This window comes from Schistocerca piceifrons, unplaced genomic scaffold (assembly GCF_021461385.2).
Source record: "Schistocerca piceifrons isolate TAMUIC-IGC-003096 unplaced genomic scaffold, iqSchPice1.1 HiC_scaffold_2295, whole genome shotgun sequence".
Taxonomy (NCBI): Eukaryota; Metazoa; Arthropoda; class Insecta; order Orthoptera; family Acrididae; genus Schistocerca; species Schistocerca piceifrons.
The window spans coordinates 1555552-1574337 of NW_025728223.1; positions in this window are offsets into that span (position 1 = coordinate 1555552).

The window sequence follows — 18786 nt, forward strand, 5'->3', positions numbered from 1 at the left end:
CAGCATGCCTGAGGAGAAAGTCATGACGGTAGGACAGTGGTAGTTCAGCCGCTTCAGCATACAGGCTCTCACTTGGGGTAGTGTAAAAGGCGCCAGTGGGCAAATGGATAACATGATGGCGGATGTGTTGAGATGGCGTAAGAGGCTGGACGTGCAGATGCATAAACAAAGCACCCACAGTCGAGTTTCGGATGGAAAATGGATCGCTACAAACGGAGGTTCGATCAGCATGCCAGGAGGTACCATTGAGGACATGTAGGACATTGAGGAACCGCGTAGGACTGGCTGCCAAGTAAGACACATGAGAGGACCAAGCGTTTCCTAGCGAGCATGAGCATCATGAATTTCGTAGTTTCAACTAACGGAAGGGCAACATGCCCAAAATGTAAAGATGGTAGGAGAAACCATTTGCGCCGCCAGAAATTCATAGCGACGGGTTTGTCAGTGGAAAAACTAAAACCATTGTAAGTTCTCCAGGAGTACAGACGATCGAGACGTCGTCGATGACGCCGCTCAGTGACAGGTCCGTGAGAACTGGAATAGAAGGCAAAGAGGGAGCCAAAGATGTCCGGTGGGCGACAGGCCATTATAGGGTAAATGGCGATAGCTAATAGGATGATGCTCAGGAGAGAACCCTGAGGCACACCGTCTTCCTGGATAAAGGTGTCCTACAAGGCAGAACCCACATGCACCTTGAAAACTCTGCCTTCTAAAAATTCCCGCAGGAAACGGGGCAGGCAGCCACGGAAGTCCCACATGTAAAGAGTTCTCCAGCAGGTGTTGTAGGCCTTCTCCAAATCGAAAAACACGGCCAAAGTCTGGGATTTGCGCAGAAAACCATTCATGACACGGGTGGACAAACTAACGAGATGGTCAACTGCAGAACGCCACACTCTAAATCCACACTGTGCAGTCGTTAGTAAATAATGACACTCGAGCCGGGCGTGATTCATGCGTCACCTTGCAAATATTGTCAGTGGGAGAAATGGGGCGTAAGCTAGAGGGAAGGTTTTTATCCTTACTGGTCTTAGGTATGAGGGTGACAGTGGCTTAATGGCAATGGCCAGGAAATGTGCCCTCTGCCCAGATGCGGTTGTACATGTTAAGTAGGAAACGCCTGCCTACAAGAGAGAGGTGCTGCAAGATCTGAATTTGCACAATACTGGCCCTGGGGCGGAGGATCGGGATGAGCTGAGAGCACGATCTTGCTCCCTTATCGTAAAGGCGGCATTATAGCACTCACTATTCTGAGAAGAGAAAGGTATCGCCAGAGCCTCCTTCGCTCATTTCTGGTGGAGGAAGGCAAAGTGATAGTGGTAAGAGCTCAAAAGGTCGGCAAAATGGCGACCCAAAGTATTTGAGATAGCAATAGGGTCCGCGATGATATCGTCTGCTACTTTCAAGCTAGAAATTGGCAAATGGATCTTGGTCCCAGACAGTCGTTTGAAGTTGGCCCACATGACAGAAGAAGAGGTGGAAACGTTAAAAGAACTAATGAATGCAATCCAGCTAGCTTTTTTGCTTTCCCGAAAAACGCGACGACACTTTGCACGCATCTGATTTTAATGAATGCAGTTTGTCATCATATGATTGCAGTAAAAGCGTGGAGAGAACATCTCCGTGCGCGAATTGCTTCGCGGCATGCCTCAGTCCACTAAGGGACTGGGACACGACGTGGTGAAGAGTAATTGCGAGGAATGGAATGTTCTGCAGCAGTAAGGATAACATTTGTGATATATTCCACCTGGTCATCACAGCTGGGGAAATACTTTTCTTTGGAGGTCGCCAGGGAGGAGTAAAGCCGCCAGTCAGGCTTAGTAAGATGCCATTTCGGTGTGTACACAGGTCAGGTAGGAGTCAGCAGACTGATAGCACATGAGAAATGGACGCTCAAGTAGGTGTTACAAAGAGTGGACCACACAAGACGATGGGAGAGCTGGAAAATACAAAAGTATAGGTCCATATGAGAATATGTGTGGGAGGAGTCAGAAAGGACTGTGGGTGCTCCACTGTTAAGGCAGGAGAGGTAGAGTTGGTTAAGAAGGTCAGTCAAGAGGGAACCTCTCCGACAGGCTCTGGGAGAACCACAAAGGGGATGGTGTTCATTAAAGTCGCCGAGTGGCAGAAATGTAGGAGGTAGTTGCCTAATAAGCTGAAGGAAGTTTGCCCTGGTGACATCAAATGACTAAGGGATGTAAACGTTACAGGGGGAAAAAGTCAGGTGAGGAAGATAAAGGGGAATTGCAACAGCTTGAAGATGGGTAGATTACGAACTGTCATCCCCTACGAGCAGCATGACAGCCCAATGAGATGGATTGCCGACCCCAGGGGGAAGGTCAAAACGACCCAGGAAGGAATATCAAAGCTTCAAGTGGTCACGAGAGTGCGATTTCGTTTGCTGAAGGCAGCGTACAAGGGGATGCTGCGATGCTAAAAGCTGCCGTAAATCCTCTTTTTGGGACCGAAGGCTACGAACGTTCGAGTGGAGGAGAGTCACGATGTGGACGAGACGGAGTGTCACCTCGGTGACTGCCGAGTGTCAGCCTGCGAAGAGTCACTGCTTCAGGGCACAAATGCAGGAGGATCCCGCTCCATGGGGTGCACAGAAGCATTGGATTGCTTGTGCTGTCGGTCTATGGAGTCCAACGCAGAAAAACGGTTGGTGGTGCGCACAGGCAACACTCAGGCCAGCCAGGCTAAGGTGTCACATAGCAATACTGTCGAAGAGGATCCCAGAGTTGGCGGAGTGGAAGATCGTTTGCCTTTGGTGGACTGCTTCAAGCCTTTCTGGTTAGCAAAGGGACAGTTGGGTGTTGTTTGGCTGGAGGGATGTAGGAAGTCTCCATGGGAGTACTACTCCTGCCCTTTCTGGCCTACCAGTTCTGTAACTGGTGGCTTCGCCCCTTGAGCTGAAAGTTTGATGTCTTGTTGCACATCTGGACGGGGGATGGCGATGCTACCGTGACGCTGGGCTATTTCACAACCTCAGAGCTGAATTTGAGGTCGCATGTCTGTGTGGGCATGTCCTTCATGAATCTAGACGTACTAAGAACAGAACTATAGGTACCAGACGGGAGAACACAGTATTTGCGACTAACCAAAACTTGCGAGTGACTGGGTAAGGTACTTTTTCCCTTACACAGATCTCTTGGGCAGCCCACGCATCAAGGAACACAGGAAAATACAGAGAGGCGGCGGCACGGCCGCCATTGCACTTGATACAGCGGAGAGAAGGAGGCAGACGATTGCCCTGATGCACATCCCTACAACAGATTACACACTTGGCTGGGTGTCGACATTAGGTTCTAGTGTGGTTAAAACGAAGACACTGGTAGCTGCACATCAGGTTCGAAATGTACTGTCTAACTGTTATAATTTCATAGCCTGCTTTGATCTTGGACAGAAGCACCACTATATCAAAAGTGATAAAAATAGTGCAGGTGGGCATTAGAGAGGAGTCTACCATTTTTATAACCCGATGGATGGAAATGACACACTGATCAGAGAGATAAGATTGGATTTCAGCCTCAGATAAACAGTCAAGCAGCCTAGTATAATTAAAGCCACAGGAAGAATTCAGAGGTCCAAGGGCCTCGACACAAACAGGGTTGCTGTGGAGAAGTTAGGTGGTAAGCGGTTGTTGCGATTGAGAATCAGAAGCAGCAGGGCTCAAAATTGCAATACCTTTCTGAACAATAAACGGATTTACCACGGCGAAGGACTGACAGTCTTCAGTATAAGAGACCATGAGGAACCGTGGTGCAGCTGGAAGGGATTTTGAATCGTTAGCCTCATACCGTTTACGTTTCATAGACGTCGACTGTGAAGATGATTTGTTCACAGCGAGAAAATCCCCCAAGATTGCCAGCATCTCCGGTGGCACGCTCCTTCACAAATGGGGGCACCTGCCCTAGGTGACTGTTCGCACCTCCCCAACACCTGACTGAGGAATCATACGGCAATTTGGGAAGGTTGCAGCTCAGGCAATCATCCCTCTCTGGGCCTGGCCTGTACCATGGGGTACGTGCCAACTCTACCTGCCGACACGGGGCTGAAAATTACGCGTTATCCACTCACCGGTTACATATCAGACGCGTGAGCCAGCCTTCGGGAGTGCACAGTGAGGAAGAAGAAAACGAGGACCCCTCGAACACCCAAGCGGAGGAACGAGAGGAGAAGGTAAACAAAGAAAGGGAAAGGGAACGAACAGATAATGCGGAACATTCCCAGTAATACCCCAGACATGTTCCGCAAGGGAGGGGAAAAAGAATAGCGAGAGGACATACATGCAGCACAGAAGGGAGAAAATGCTGCAAAGGCTGGGGCCCCACGGTAGCCGAGCACAAACCCGCCAAAAAGTGGCGAGCCCCACTGGGGGGGTGCGGCACAATGGTTGGAGCCGAGTCAGTAGACTGTGTGGCCATGTTCACGGGTGGCCCTGCCTCTGACACTGTAGGAGATACCCACGATGAGACAAAAATAGGTGACAGTGGTAGGACACACGGGACAGGTCTCTCATCTATGTATGTTCTACTGATACGTGATGTGTAGCAAGGAGTAGGGTGTTGTGTTCAGATAGGGAAGGATGCCGATACTGCTTAGGTCGGGTGTGAATTGGAATGCTGCTGTTGAAGACGTGGAAAACATTTCACATTTTCAGGCACTATGAGAAGTTGTCGAAACTTTGGAAATCAAGGCTGTACAGTCACATCCGTATACAAACCACCGGACGTTGATCTCAAAATCAATCTAGCAGATAACTTTTCTAGTCAACACACGCAAATAGTGACTGGTGACTTCAACTGTCACAGCACCACATGGGAGCTATGAGCATGATGATGAGAATGGTATTACAATAATGGGCGGAAGGCAACCATCTGACCCTAAGCGACCTGCATCTCATCAGTGGCAGATGGAAAAGCAGATACAATCCTGATCTAATATTTTGCAGCGGGAACATCTCACAACAGTGCATAAAATCTGTCTGCAATCCTATTCCAAATACACAGCACAGACCGATCATGTGCGAAATCTACGCAGCAGTTAGACCACAGACAGTTCCATTCAGAAGTAGGTTATACTTCAGGAAATCCAACTGGCCGAAGTTTACAGAAACGCTGGACGCTGCAATTCCCAATACAGAACCTTCACCTGTCTCATATGACACTTTTGTGAGGGCTGTAAAGAGGTGCTCCAGAATTGCAATTCCTCGGGGTTGTCGAACATCATACATTCCTAGTCTAACTTCAGAACTCACTGCCCAATTTACAGAGTATAAGGTGCTATTCTAAGAAGATCCATTCGACGAGACAATGCTACTGGCTGGGAAGAAACTTATTGCATCTCTGAAAGCATCCAAAAGGAATTCTGGGGTTAAAACGACGGAAGAACTTGATCTCATCAGAAACAGTCAAAGCGTGGAGATTATTGAGACGCCTCAATAATGACCCAACCAGATCCACATCACACTGCAGCATTACTGCAGATCAGATATCAAACCAACTGCTCATGAATGGGAAAGGAAGCCATAGAATCAAAGTTCCGAAAGTACAGCAAGACGCCCAAGAACAAACGAGGAATCTGACTCTTCCTTTCCAGATTTCTGAATTAAACAAGGCTATTAAGGAGAGCAAAAGTGGTAAAGCATCCTGTCTAGATGACTTCCGTATGGAGCAACTCAAGATTTTCGGTCCAGAAACAAGAAAGTGAATCCTGCAGCTTTTCGACAACTGCATGAACCAGTGCCATATACCAAAGATCTGGCGAAAGAGCAGGGTGATAGCTCTTCTGAAATGTGGAAAGGAAGCAAATCATCCCAAGAATTTCAGAACAGTTAGCCTTTTGTGTCACCCTTATAAACTGTTCGAACGTATGATTCTGAATAGAATCCTACCAGTAATAGACCCTGTTCTCATACCTGAACAAGGAGGATTTCGACCAAACAGAAGCTGCACAGGGCAACTTTTGAATCTCACTCAGTTTATAGGGAATGGCTTTGAAACCTGTCAAGTAACTGATGTGGTCTTCGTGGATCTCACAGCAGCGTATGATACTGTCCATCATCGGTTACTCCATGCAAAATTATACAATATGATCAAGAACGCCCACCTCGTTAGACTACTCAGCACCCTCCGCCAAAACCGTAGGTTTTTTTGTTGAATTTCAAGGACAACACAGTCGCTGGAGAGGGCAGAAAAATGGTCTACCTCAGGGAAGCGTCTTGGCTCTACTTCTCTTCAACATTTATACCAACGACCAGCCATTGACCCCAGGCACAAAGAGATTCTTATATGCAGATGACCTAGTCCTTGCTACACAGAGCTCATGCTTTGAAAGAGTGGAAAGAAACCGGACAACAGCACTTAGAACATTGTGAAACTATTACAATCGGAACCAACTCAGACCAAACCCTTCGAAGACACAAGTGTGTGCCTTTCATTTAAGGAACAGGGAAGCTAATCGTGAGCTACATATTGCATGGTCAGGCATCCAACTACATCATCATCATCATCATCATCATCATCATCATCATCATCATCATCATCATCATCATCATCATCATCATCATCATCATCATCATCATCATCATCATCATCATCTACCTAAATACTTGGGAGTCACTCTCGATAGATCTCTGACATTCAAAACTCACTGCAAGAACACTAAAATTAAAATCTCCGCTCGAAACAACCTAATTCGCAAACTAGCGGTGACACAGTGGGGATCACATCCACAAACTATTCGCTGTTCTGCAATGGCACTGTGCTGTTCTACTGCTGAATATGCTTCTCCAGTCTGGTACAGGTCATCTCATGCCAGACAAGTAGACATTGCTCTCAACGAAACCTGCAGGTTGATCACAGGTTGCTTAAGACCTACCTAAACTGATATGCTCTACTGCCTGGCTGGAATAGCGCCACCATGGGTACACAGAACAGTGGTTGCTAACAAGGAGAGACTGAAAGTGGAACAGGACAGTGCCCATCCACTGCACGGACATAATCCACCACAGCAACGGCTGAGATCGAGAAAGAGCTTCCAGAGAAAAGAGCTTCCAGAGAACATCCGAGAAGCTCACCATTTGACCAGAGAAGGCAAGGCTGGAGTTATGGAAGAAGTCGACGCCTCACCTGCAGACGCCAGAAGCCGAAGAACTGCCACCTGTACACAACGAGAGCTGGCTGGTGTGGAAATCTTTAAACAGATTACGATCAGGAGTTGGACGATCCAGAGACAACCTGAAGAGATGGGGCTTCATAACAGAAGATACGTCCTGTGATTGTGGACAAGAACAAACCACAAGCCACATGCTCCAGTGCCTTTTGTGCCCTACATCCTGCACGAAGATTGATCTCCTGCAAGCCACTCCAAGCGCCTTGGAGGTTGCAAAGTACTGGGCACATGTAATATAAATACAATATTTACTGACGTGTGTGACTAGTGTAGGTGTTTGTTTGCAGCCAAGACAAGATTTTAGAAAAGTAAGCAACAGAATCAAAATTGAATGAAGAATGGACAGAGCGAGTTCTGTTATAATGTTGTTACGTAAATTCTTCAAAAGAAGGAACTTAATGATAAGTACTGACTTATCTAGGAGAAAGGTTCCAAGATAGGGTTTGACAGTATAAAAGTCTAGCGTACATTTTTTGCTATTGTACCTTCAGAGACAAGTATTTACGGGATACGCTGAAGCTTTTTCCTAGTACAAAAACGTAATAAAATCAATATGGAAAAGGAAAGAAAAACTAAATAAGTATTCAACTTGCGCCATTTATACAGACATTTCTGGTATAGGAAGTAACACTGCTATGCAGTAGTACAGAATCTACTGTATTTCTACAGTAGATCAGTTTTCCACTTCCATATTCTGTAGCTGTTAGTCAGCCAATGTAGTGGAATTAACATGCAGGCAGTTTTCACAAAACGTCGATCTCACAGCCTTAACCATAAAGTTAGTAACAGTAAATTACTCAATTTTAAGGAAACAGTACCTGAAGATATTTGTTACAAAACAGCGAAACTGCGACATCAAGGAGTGTAAAGGGCAGATCAAGAATGTTGGTTGTTTCGTTGGTTGATTGGGGATGGGCTGGGGTGGCAGGAGGGGACCAAAAAGCAACGTCATCAGTCCTGAGATCTAAGGTGGCAGAAACAGAGAGAGACAACACAAAGGACAGTCAGTCAGTCAAGGGGAAGGTGAAATGGGCAAAGAAAGAAGTTAAAGGTATGAAAGGGCAGCAGGGAGAGGACAGATCAGGATGGGGTGGGCGCAAACAGAGAGAGCAGGACCGTCACAGATACGCAATGCGCTTTGGGGCATCAGCTCCACCATTCATACCATATCATACACCACACCATACCATACAGAATACCGTAGCATGCGCAATACCATGATCGTGACAATGTGGGCAACACCACGAGAAGATCAAAAAAGGGGAATCAAAATGGCAGAGAAACCAGGCAAAATGCAGGGGAAAAAGGGGAGAAGAACCCGGCCACTGTGGAGACTAAGGCCAACGGCTCCATAAGCAATGTGAACGCTAACTAATGGCCTCCAGTTCCAGACGAATATTCGATGATTTGAACACCGGAAGAGACCATTTTCGCGAAGAAAACCGAGGAAAGATGTTACCATATGAGGATCATCTGCTAACACGCAGGACAAGGAAGGTTGGAGGGGATATGTAGTAAGAAGGGCCGAAACGCAGGGGCAATCCAGAAAATATGAATCACGGTGGCGGGGGGCCCCGCAATTACAAGGTGAAGAGGATTGGGAGTTAGGCTCACTGCTGGGTAAAAAACTACTGGTCAACCTAGTATGGCCAATTCGAAATGGCAGAGGGTGGAAGACGCCAAATGGGAGAGTTGAACGAGAGAATGCCATGTGGAGCTACCCCAGGGAAGGAAGGGGGAGAGGTATCGACGCCATAGGTACTAGGAGGGAGTTATTCCCCAAATGGTTTATCTCACGCTACAGAGAGAAAATTTATAAGTGGAGGTCAAACTCCAAAGAGGGACCAGAAACACTAAACAAGGAAGGATCAAAAAGAAAAAGCAATGGCAACAAAACTGGAAGGAACACACAAAACCAGATGGCTGGCCAGGTCAACATACTGTAGGTATGAAAACTAAGGGGGGGGCCAGAGGGGCCAGAGGGGGAGGGGTTACGGCAGGGAGGAAAGGAGGATAAGTGCAGAGCGGTAAGGAAGAAAGGGCTGGTATAACTATGGGTCCCGTGTAAGCCATGCATGAACTTATGGTAGAACCCCAAGCCTCAGGGAGGGGGGGGGGGGGGGGAGACCAAATATGGAAAACGTATTTAATGAACAAGAACTAAGTACACACATCAAAATAGATTTGCACCACCTTGGTTCCTAGAGTTCCGGAACATGTACAAAAAATTGGAAGAGAGATCAACATAAACATCATTCCCCCCATTTTATTGCTCATGAAAACTACACATAGCATGTTGTACCACCATACAGCGAGACCTTCAGAGGTGGTAGTTCAGATTGCTGTGCACACTGGTACCTCTAATACCTAATAGCACGTCCTCTTGCACTGATTCATGCCTGCATTCGTCGTGTCATACTATCCACAACTTCATCACAGCACTGTTGGTCCAGATTGTCCCATTCCTCAATGGCGATTTGGCGTAGATATCTCAGAGTGGTTGGTGGGTCACGTCGTCCATAAACAGCCCTTTTGAATCTATCCCAGCCATGTTAGATAGGGTTCATTTCTGGAAAATATGCTGCCACTCTAGTCGAGCGATGTCGTTATCCTGAAGGAAGTCATTCACAAGACGTGCACGATGGGGGCGCGCATTGTCGTCCATGAAGACGACCGCCTTGGCAATATGCTGCAGATATGGTTGCACTGTCGGTCGGAGGATGGCATTCACGTATTGTACAGTCATTACAGTGCCTGCCATGACCACCAGCGGCGTACGTTGGCCCCACATAACGCCACCCCAAAACAGCAGGGAGCCGCCACCTTGCTGCACTGCCTTGGCAGTGAGTCTAAGGCGTTCAGCCTGACCGGGTTGCCTACAAACAGGTCTCCAACGATTGTCTCTAAGGCATATGGGACACTTATGAGTGAAGAGAACGTGATGCCAATCCTGAACAGTCCAGTTTGCTTGTTGTTGGGCCCATCTGTACCGCACTGCATGGTGTCGTGGTTGCATAGATGGACCTAGCCATGGACTTTGGGAGTGAAGTTGCGCATCATGCAGCCTACTGGACACAGTTTGAGTCTTAACACGATGTCCTGTGGCTGCACAAAAAGCATTACTGAACATGGCGTTGCTCTCAGGGTTCCTCCGAGCCATAATCCGTAGGTAGCGGTCATCCTCTGCCCTTGGGCGGCCTGATCGAGGCATGTCATCGAAAGTTCTTGTCTCTCTCTCTCCATCTCGTCCATGCCCAAACAACATTGCTTTGGTTCATTCTGAGACGCCTGGACACTTCCCTTGTTGAGAGCCCTTCCTGGCACAAAGTAACAATGACGAAGCGACCAAAGCGCGGTATTGACTGTCTGGACATGGTTGACCTACACACAACATGTACCTCCTTCCTGGTGGAATGACTAGAATTGATCGGTTGTCAGGCCTCCTCTGTGTAACAGGTGTTGCTCATGCATGGTTCTTTACATCTTTGGGTGGGTTTAGTGATATCCCTGAACAGTCAGACTGTCTGTAATACAACATCCACAGTCAACGTCTAATTCCAGGAGTTCTGGGAACTGCGGTGATGCAGAACTTTATGTGTGTACATCGACAATAAGATAAAATATTAGCAACCTATAAATACTGTCAAGTATTTTTGCTTTTATAAGTATTGTAGATAACACACCATACATAAAAGACACCGAAAATACCTTTAACATTTGTGTGTCCTACCATTATGTTTTTCATTTTTCAACGTAACTCATTGACAAAGAAGGTCAAGTGAAAAAATGTGAGACAACTTACACTTTTGAGCAATATGATACGATTTCCTAGCAATTATGAAGAAAATACAGAAGTACATTTTCCAAGAAATTAACCATGTAAAAGAAATACACTCACTAAAAACTTAAATACAAAGTAATGATGTTCCACAAATGCGAGAGAAGATGCCATGCACTATTTTGAAGATTGTGATATACAGATTCATTTTCCAAAACCTTTGGAAATTCTACACAATGAGGTAAATGTAACCAATCTTCAATGTAAAATTACATTTTCAGTTAGTTTCATTGAGCAATATCAATGCTGCATATTTTAGTTGTTAAATATCCGCCCCCCTCCCCCCCCCCCCCCCCCCGAGAGTGACTGAATAATCTACAAGCGCACTTACCTCCTCTGCTAACTCCAAGGGCGACATCGTTTGTCTTCTCGACCTTTTATGTGTATGGAACTGTAAGAAATGAATGAGCACACATTGTACAACGTAATAATGTAATTTAATAGTAATCTCACAAACATAATTAACCGCAACACTAAGAATATCCCTGGTGCTAATAAAACAGGACTTCATTTCTAAAATGTCTGAAATTTTTTCATATTAAGGCATATATAACAAATTCTAATTCTAAGTCTGTTTCTTTGCAGGATTTCACAGGCAAAGCGCCCTCTTACAAAGTCAAGAAACTGAAATATCACAGAATCCGTCGTTTGAACTAAACCCTAGCTGCTCAGTCCTCAAAATGTTAATATGCATTTCCTTTTATTGCTCATCTTAATACCGGAGGAAAACTCATTTCAAAACGAAAACCATCATAAAATATAACTTCAGTGGCAAAATGAGGTGGAACTTTTGTTACAATTAATGAACTATTTACTGACATGTAAAAATAATGCTACAATACATAGGAATCTGGTTCCTTGAGTCATCATTTAGTTACAAAAATGTTATGCACTAATGATACTGAAAATTCTATCCCCAAAAAGTGTCGCATGTGAGTGAAATAAGCTTTGTCTGGGGACAGGATAGCAGCGTATATTCCAGATGTAAAGGGACTGGCATCTACAGAGAACCGGATCTAAGGGGACGCGATTTAAAGGGCAACAGTATAGCAATGCATGTTTCAGGGAAGATAATCTTACCACTTATTGAACATCCAGCGTCAGATTACCCACTTCGCCAGTTTATATTTAAGATAACTCCCCTTCTCACAGGAAACCACTGGGATTTTATCAAGGTCATCCAGGGGAACTAACCGCACTCCTTAGGCAATTTTACGAGTTATATTCAAGATCATGACGTAACTCGATGAAGGTTATTTGATATATTCTTAAAACTCGCATGTAGCCACTCCACGTCTCTCAGCCAATTGGAGCACAATAAAATAGTAGGAAACCAAGGTGGACCAATAAGATCCGAGCTCACCTTCGTCCCCCCCCCCCCCCACCCTCCCCCTCATTATAACCCTTAATAACTAAGTCGACTGTGTAGGCTTTTCCATTCGAAGTCTGAGCATTACTGGGAAGAAACTCATGTTTGCTGCAACTAATAATTATCTAGCGGCAGGGTTTGGATGTAACTATTATAGTCCCTACAACAAACTAACCAACAGATTATAAACAATTTTGTTTTTGTAATACATTTTTGCTGTATTTTGCTTATTAATATTTTTCATTTTTATTTACAATGGTATGTATTTGATGTACACACAATGCGTCTATTTACTACACTATGTGATCAAAAGCATCCGGCCAACCCCAGAAACTTATTTTTTCATATTAGGTGCGTTGTGCTGCAACCTACTGCCAGGTACGCCATATCACCTATCTCAGTAGCCATTAGACATAGTGAGAGAGCAGAATGGGGCGCTCCGCGGAACTCACGGACTTCGAACATGGTCAGGCGATTGGGTGCCACGTGTGTACACGAGATTTCCAGACTCATAAATATCCCTAGGTCCACTGTTTACGATGTAACAGTAAAGTAGAAATGGGACGGGACACGTACAGCACAAAAGCGCACAGGCCGACCTCGCCTGACTGACAGACACCACCAACAATTGAAGTCGGTCGTAATGTGTAACAGGCAGACATCTATCCAGACCATCACACCATAATTCCAAACTGCACCAGGATCCAATGCATGTACTATGACAGTTAGAGAGGAGTTGAGAAAACTTTGATTTCATGGTTGAGCAGCTGCTCATAAGCCACACATCACGCCGGTAAATGCCAAACGACACCTCACTTGGTGTAAAGAGAGTAAACATTGGACGATTGAACAGTGGGAAAACGATGTGATGAGTGATGAGTCACGGTACACAATGTGGCGATCCGATGGCAGGGTGCGGGTAGGGCGAATGCCCAGTGAACGTCATCTTCCAGCGTGTTTAATGCCAACTGTAAAATTCGGAGGCTGTGTTGTTGTGGTGTGGTCGTGTATTTCATGGGGAGGGCGTGCACGCCATGTTTCGCGTACCACTATCACTGGACAGTCCTACATTGATGTTTCAAGCACCTTGTTGCTTCCCACTGTTGAAGAGCAGTTTGGGGATGGTGAGTGCGTATTTCAACTTGATCCAGCACTTGTTCCTAAATCACGGCCTGTGGCACAGTGGTTACACGACAACAACGTCCCTGTAATGGACTATTCTGCACAGAGTCCTGACCTGAATCCTATAGAAACCTTTGGGATATTTTGGAACGCCGACCTCGTGCCAGGCCTCACCGATCGACATCGATGCCTCTCCTCAGTGCAGCACTCCATGAATAACGGGCTCCCATTTCCCAAGAAACCTTCCAGCGCCTGAATGGAGAAGCTCTCATCAAGGCTAAGGGTGGGCCAACACCATATTAAATTCCAGCATTGCCAATCGAGGGCGCCAAGAACTTTCACGTGACTTTCAGCCAGATGTCTGGATACTTTTGATCACATAGTGTCATTTGTTAATCTGCACAGATGAACCGTATGTTATGATGCAGCAGCCCTCATCAAATCTCTATATACTGACAGTTTATGGAGCCGCACCAATGCCATAAAGCAGGCACACTAATTCTCTATCGAGATAACATTTGAGACCACACTATGCACACCATTAGCCCGCCACTGGGCGCCATCTGCATCTACACAGTACTCGCATATGTTTGATATGAGTGCCAACAAACTCCACATTCTGTGATCCATTCACTTCATCATTGATTACGCCAATAACCTACTTGTTTTCTGGTATTATTTCAAAAGGATTATTAGCTGCGTGTCCGGAAGTGTTCAGTTCTTCAGGAGTATCTAATTGTTTCACATGGATCCCTGCCTTTAACCCAGTAGATTAAACTGACTACATCCATACAATGTAACTTGGGATTGACGAAGTTTGGCTTCGCAAACTCATACTGAAAGCAGTACATGTGGAGTTTGGAGAGGTCCACAACACACATACCAATCTAGACAGCCTTCATGGACTGCATTGGAATCTAGGACATCTCTACAGTCTTTCATTAACATGGAAATCCATGACAACATTGCTCAGAGTAGTTTTTGCGCGTGATTCTAACATTCCATACCAAATCTGTGGCATTACTTAATGTTTCTACAGGGCAGAATACGAGGTGCATTCAAGTTCTAAGGCCTCCGATTTTTTTTCTCCAGACTGGAAAGAGATAGAAACATGCGCATTGTTTTAAAATGAGGCAGCGTTCATTGTCAATACGTCCCAGAGATGGCAGCACCGTACGGCAGATAGAATTTTATCGGCAGCGGCGAGAATGAGAACTGTTTTAAATACTTAAAATGGTGACTTCTCCTTACTTTAACAGCGTGCAATCATTCGTTTTCAGAATTTAGTGGTGTGAAACGAACTGAAATTCATCGACAGTTGAAGGAGACATGTGGTGATGGAGTTATGGACGTGTCGAAAGTGCGTTCATGGGTGCGACAGTTTAATGAAGGCAGAACATCATGTGACAACAAACCGAAACAACCTTGGGCTCGCACAAGCCAGTCTGACGACATGATCAAGAAAGTGGAGAGAATTGCTTTGGGGGATCGCCGAATGACTGTTGAACAGATCGCCTCCAGAGGTGGCATTTCTGTGGGTTCTGTGCACACAATCCTGCATGATGACCTGAAAATGCGAAAAGTGTCATCCAGGTGGGTGCCACGAATGCTGATGGACGACCACATGGCTGCCCGTGTGGCATGTTGCCAAGCAATGTTGACGCGCAACGACAGCATGAATGGGACTTTCTTTTCGTCGGTTGTGACAATGGATGAGACGTGGATGGCATTTTTCAATCCAGAAACAAAGCGCCAGTCAGCTCAATGGAAGCACACAGATTCACCGCCACCAAAAAAATTTCGGGTAACCGCCAGTGCTGAAAAAATGGTGGTGTCCATGTTCTGGGACAGCGAGGGCGTAATCCTTACCCATTACGTTCCAAAGGGCACTACAGTAACAGGTGCATCCTACGAAAATGTTTTGAAGAAGAAATTCCTTCATGCACTGCAACAAAAACGTCCGGGAAGGGCTGCACGTGTGCTGTTTCACCAAGACAACGCACCCGCACATCGAGCTAACGTTACGCAACAGTTTCTTCGTGATAACAACTTTGAAGTGATTCCTCATGCTCCCTATTCACCTGACCTGGCTCCTAGTGACTTTTGGCTTTTTCCAACAATGAAAGACACTCTCCATGGCCGCACATTCACCAGCCGTGCTGCTATTGCCTCAGCGATTTTCCAGTGGTCAAAACAGACTCGTAAAGAAGCCTTCGCCGATGCCATGGAATCATGGCGTCAGCATTGTGAAAAATGTGTACGTCTGCAGGGCGATTACGTCGAGAAGTAACGCCAGTTTCATCGGGAAAAAAATCGGAGGTCTTAGAACTTGAATGCACCTCGTATAACGCTCTTTGTTCCCTGGCCGTGTCCAGAGAGCCCACTCCCATAAAAGGGCTCCATCCCAAAGTTAATGTATTGGCACCTTACTTCATCATGCAAATGGGCGAGATACGCCAGTTCTAAGGCCAAGATCTTTCTTTCACCAGCATCCCCACCTGGTTCACGGATCTTATCCTTTAGTCTGGCAGTTTCTCCTTCACACATTCATCAGGACCCTGGAAATGGCTGGCTCTGTTGTGCGGCGAACCCACAGAGGTGGTTTACATCTAGGTAAATGATTTTAGATAAATCATTATATCGCCTGTACTACTCGTCACTCATCCATGAGTTACTCATCTTGGCGTACTGTGCAGTCACTGGGAAAGTTTTCCATGAATTCTGCGTTCATAGAAGAGCAAGATGTCAACACCAGTCAACTGTTCAATGCTGACATATTCCGTGTACCGAATCCCACGAAAGACCTGGCATGAAGAAATAGAAAGCAGAACTACTCTAAAATGTACGTGAGGAAGCGTACATTGCTATTAGTTTATAATCTAGCATATTCTCCTAAACAATGGACGCTAAACACCAGACGAAGATTCCGATCCTGCTCATCCTCCACTTCCATTATTGCAGTGCCCATTAGTATACCGGACAGTGTTGTTATGTCAGGCAATGCCGTTTCATAGAGTGTCTCCAACAAATCCAGGATTTCATGTGGACAGACCCCCTTCTTTATCACAAACTGAAACCTTGCATCTTTGGAATATGTAGTCTGGTGATATGCATGACTTCCTGAGGCGAAGACTCTGAAGAGAGACGTTCACGAGGCAAAGCGGTTCCACGAATTAAAGCAATATATTTGATGTGGTTCTCTTGGAAGATGAAATATTCTTTCCAATGGTAGCAGGAATGAGTAACCCTATCACGTTTCAACCCAGAATCAACCAAGTGTTGAACGAGTAAGTGGGCATCACGCCTACTCAAAATGTGAAAGAGGATGGAGACGAGCTTGATAGTTGGCTCTAAGTTGCATTAGTTGTGAGATGCACTGTGGAACATCCCCCATATATCACTATGGTCTCTACAAGGACTTTCGTCTTCTCTATGCAATGGCAGCCCACCAACACGACTATCGGCTGCCTGCTCATACAGGGCATCATTGTTCTACGAGTCAGTCACGAAAATGTTGTTGCGATAAATCCCATCAACTTTCATACCAGGTTCTCGAGCTAAGCCAACCACCGTCTCACAGGATTATTCCCGACATGTGAATCAAACTGGCGATACGAGTCATACGAGTATACAAGTTCATATTCTGCTGAGTATGGTGGTAAATGTTCTGTGACGACTGTATGGGTGGCAGTGGGGTCATAATCACAAACGTGTCACAGGAGCTAGGAGGCACTAAGTTTGTATACGCAATGAAGGAACATTGGATCTGGTAGTGGATGTTCTTGACCTCTAAGGACAGCAGGCAATTCCACACAAGGCTGTTCCTGGCTCGAGCAAACTATGAGGTGTCCTCCTAGATAATATCTCTTTGTGAAAGATTTGACGCATCTGTGACAAATGTCTTGTACCGAAATGTTTTGATAAATCAGGAGCGACATTCTTTTGATTCACAAGCAGTGTTGCTTCCCAATATTTAATAGTTGCAAGAAATCTACATGTTTGGGGTGCCAAGGGAGCAAATATTGAAAAGTAGAGTGGTCCAACTACTTTATGCTTTACTACCTTTTTTTGCAATGTGTGTTCATGGTCATCTTCTGGCTTTCTATTAACTCCAAGTCTGTAAATATAAACCGAATGTTAAGTGTACTCCCTGACGAATTTTGAAATGTTGGGGTTAGTTTGTTTGGGGGAGGAGACTAGACAGCGAGGTCATCGGTTTCATCGGAGTAGGGAAGGTAGTCGGCCATGACCTTTCAGAGGAACCATCCCGGCATCGTCGTCGTAAATGCGAGTCCAGTGTGCATTTGAAATGTCCTGGAGTTTTATTAAGAACGAAATGGCTTAGAAATTATAATGGCCATGGCCATTAGACATATTTTAATTATTACAAAGGACTGCATTTGTTGGGTAATTTCTATTGCTAGCCAAAAGTGACCTTGGAATGTAATATTCATCCCTCTCATCTTGAGTCTCGACATTAATGTGTCCTTTTTCTTTTACTGGCAATATCTTTCAGAAGGAGGATGAAACTGGACCTCACCTCCATTAAGTAGATCAGAGATATATAAGCATGTACCGAGGTGTACATGGCTGAATGCATTACCTAACCTCCCTTCCTGAACGCTGAAAACAGTGATTGAGTATGACTCTTGATAAACTTCCAAACCCGCCTGCTATTTGGCAGCCATTTCTCACCAAAATTTGGTTGATGGTCCTCTCTTCAGCATCACTACTGTCCTTTGTAGGGTGCTCGAGCAGAGTTCAGAACTGTGTTACACTTCATGGAAGTATACCACATGTAGTTACCATTTAAGAGAGCATCCTTTCCACAATGGCTTCACAAGCATTGTGGGAAGTTGCAGGGTATTAGCAGTCCACATTCGAGTTATCAATGAACCTTTGTGAAATTCTGTCCCAGAAGTGATAACAACCATAATATTTAAATGCAGTTGCAGGGCGTATTTGGTAATCTGTTACAGGGTGGGCAGGGGTATAACTGTTGCTACATACAGAATAATGTCGAAGCCAGGTCCAATGCAGTGTAGGTCAATGATAGGGAATGCGACAGTCCAGGGTACAGCTGCATTGTCGAACGAGTTGGTATCACCAGTTAGTACCACGATGATGATGGACCTGGCGGTAGTGGTGTTTGTGGGCACAGTTTCCGTTTGTTTTGTTTTAGGGAAGAAAAACACCTAGGATTATATGCGCCCGTATCAGAACTGTAAAACACGAAGACGAAAAAGGAGTTAAAAACGACTAAACGTTAAGCCCAATCAACGGA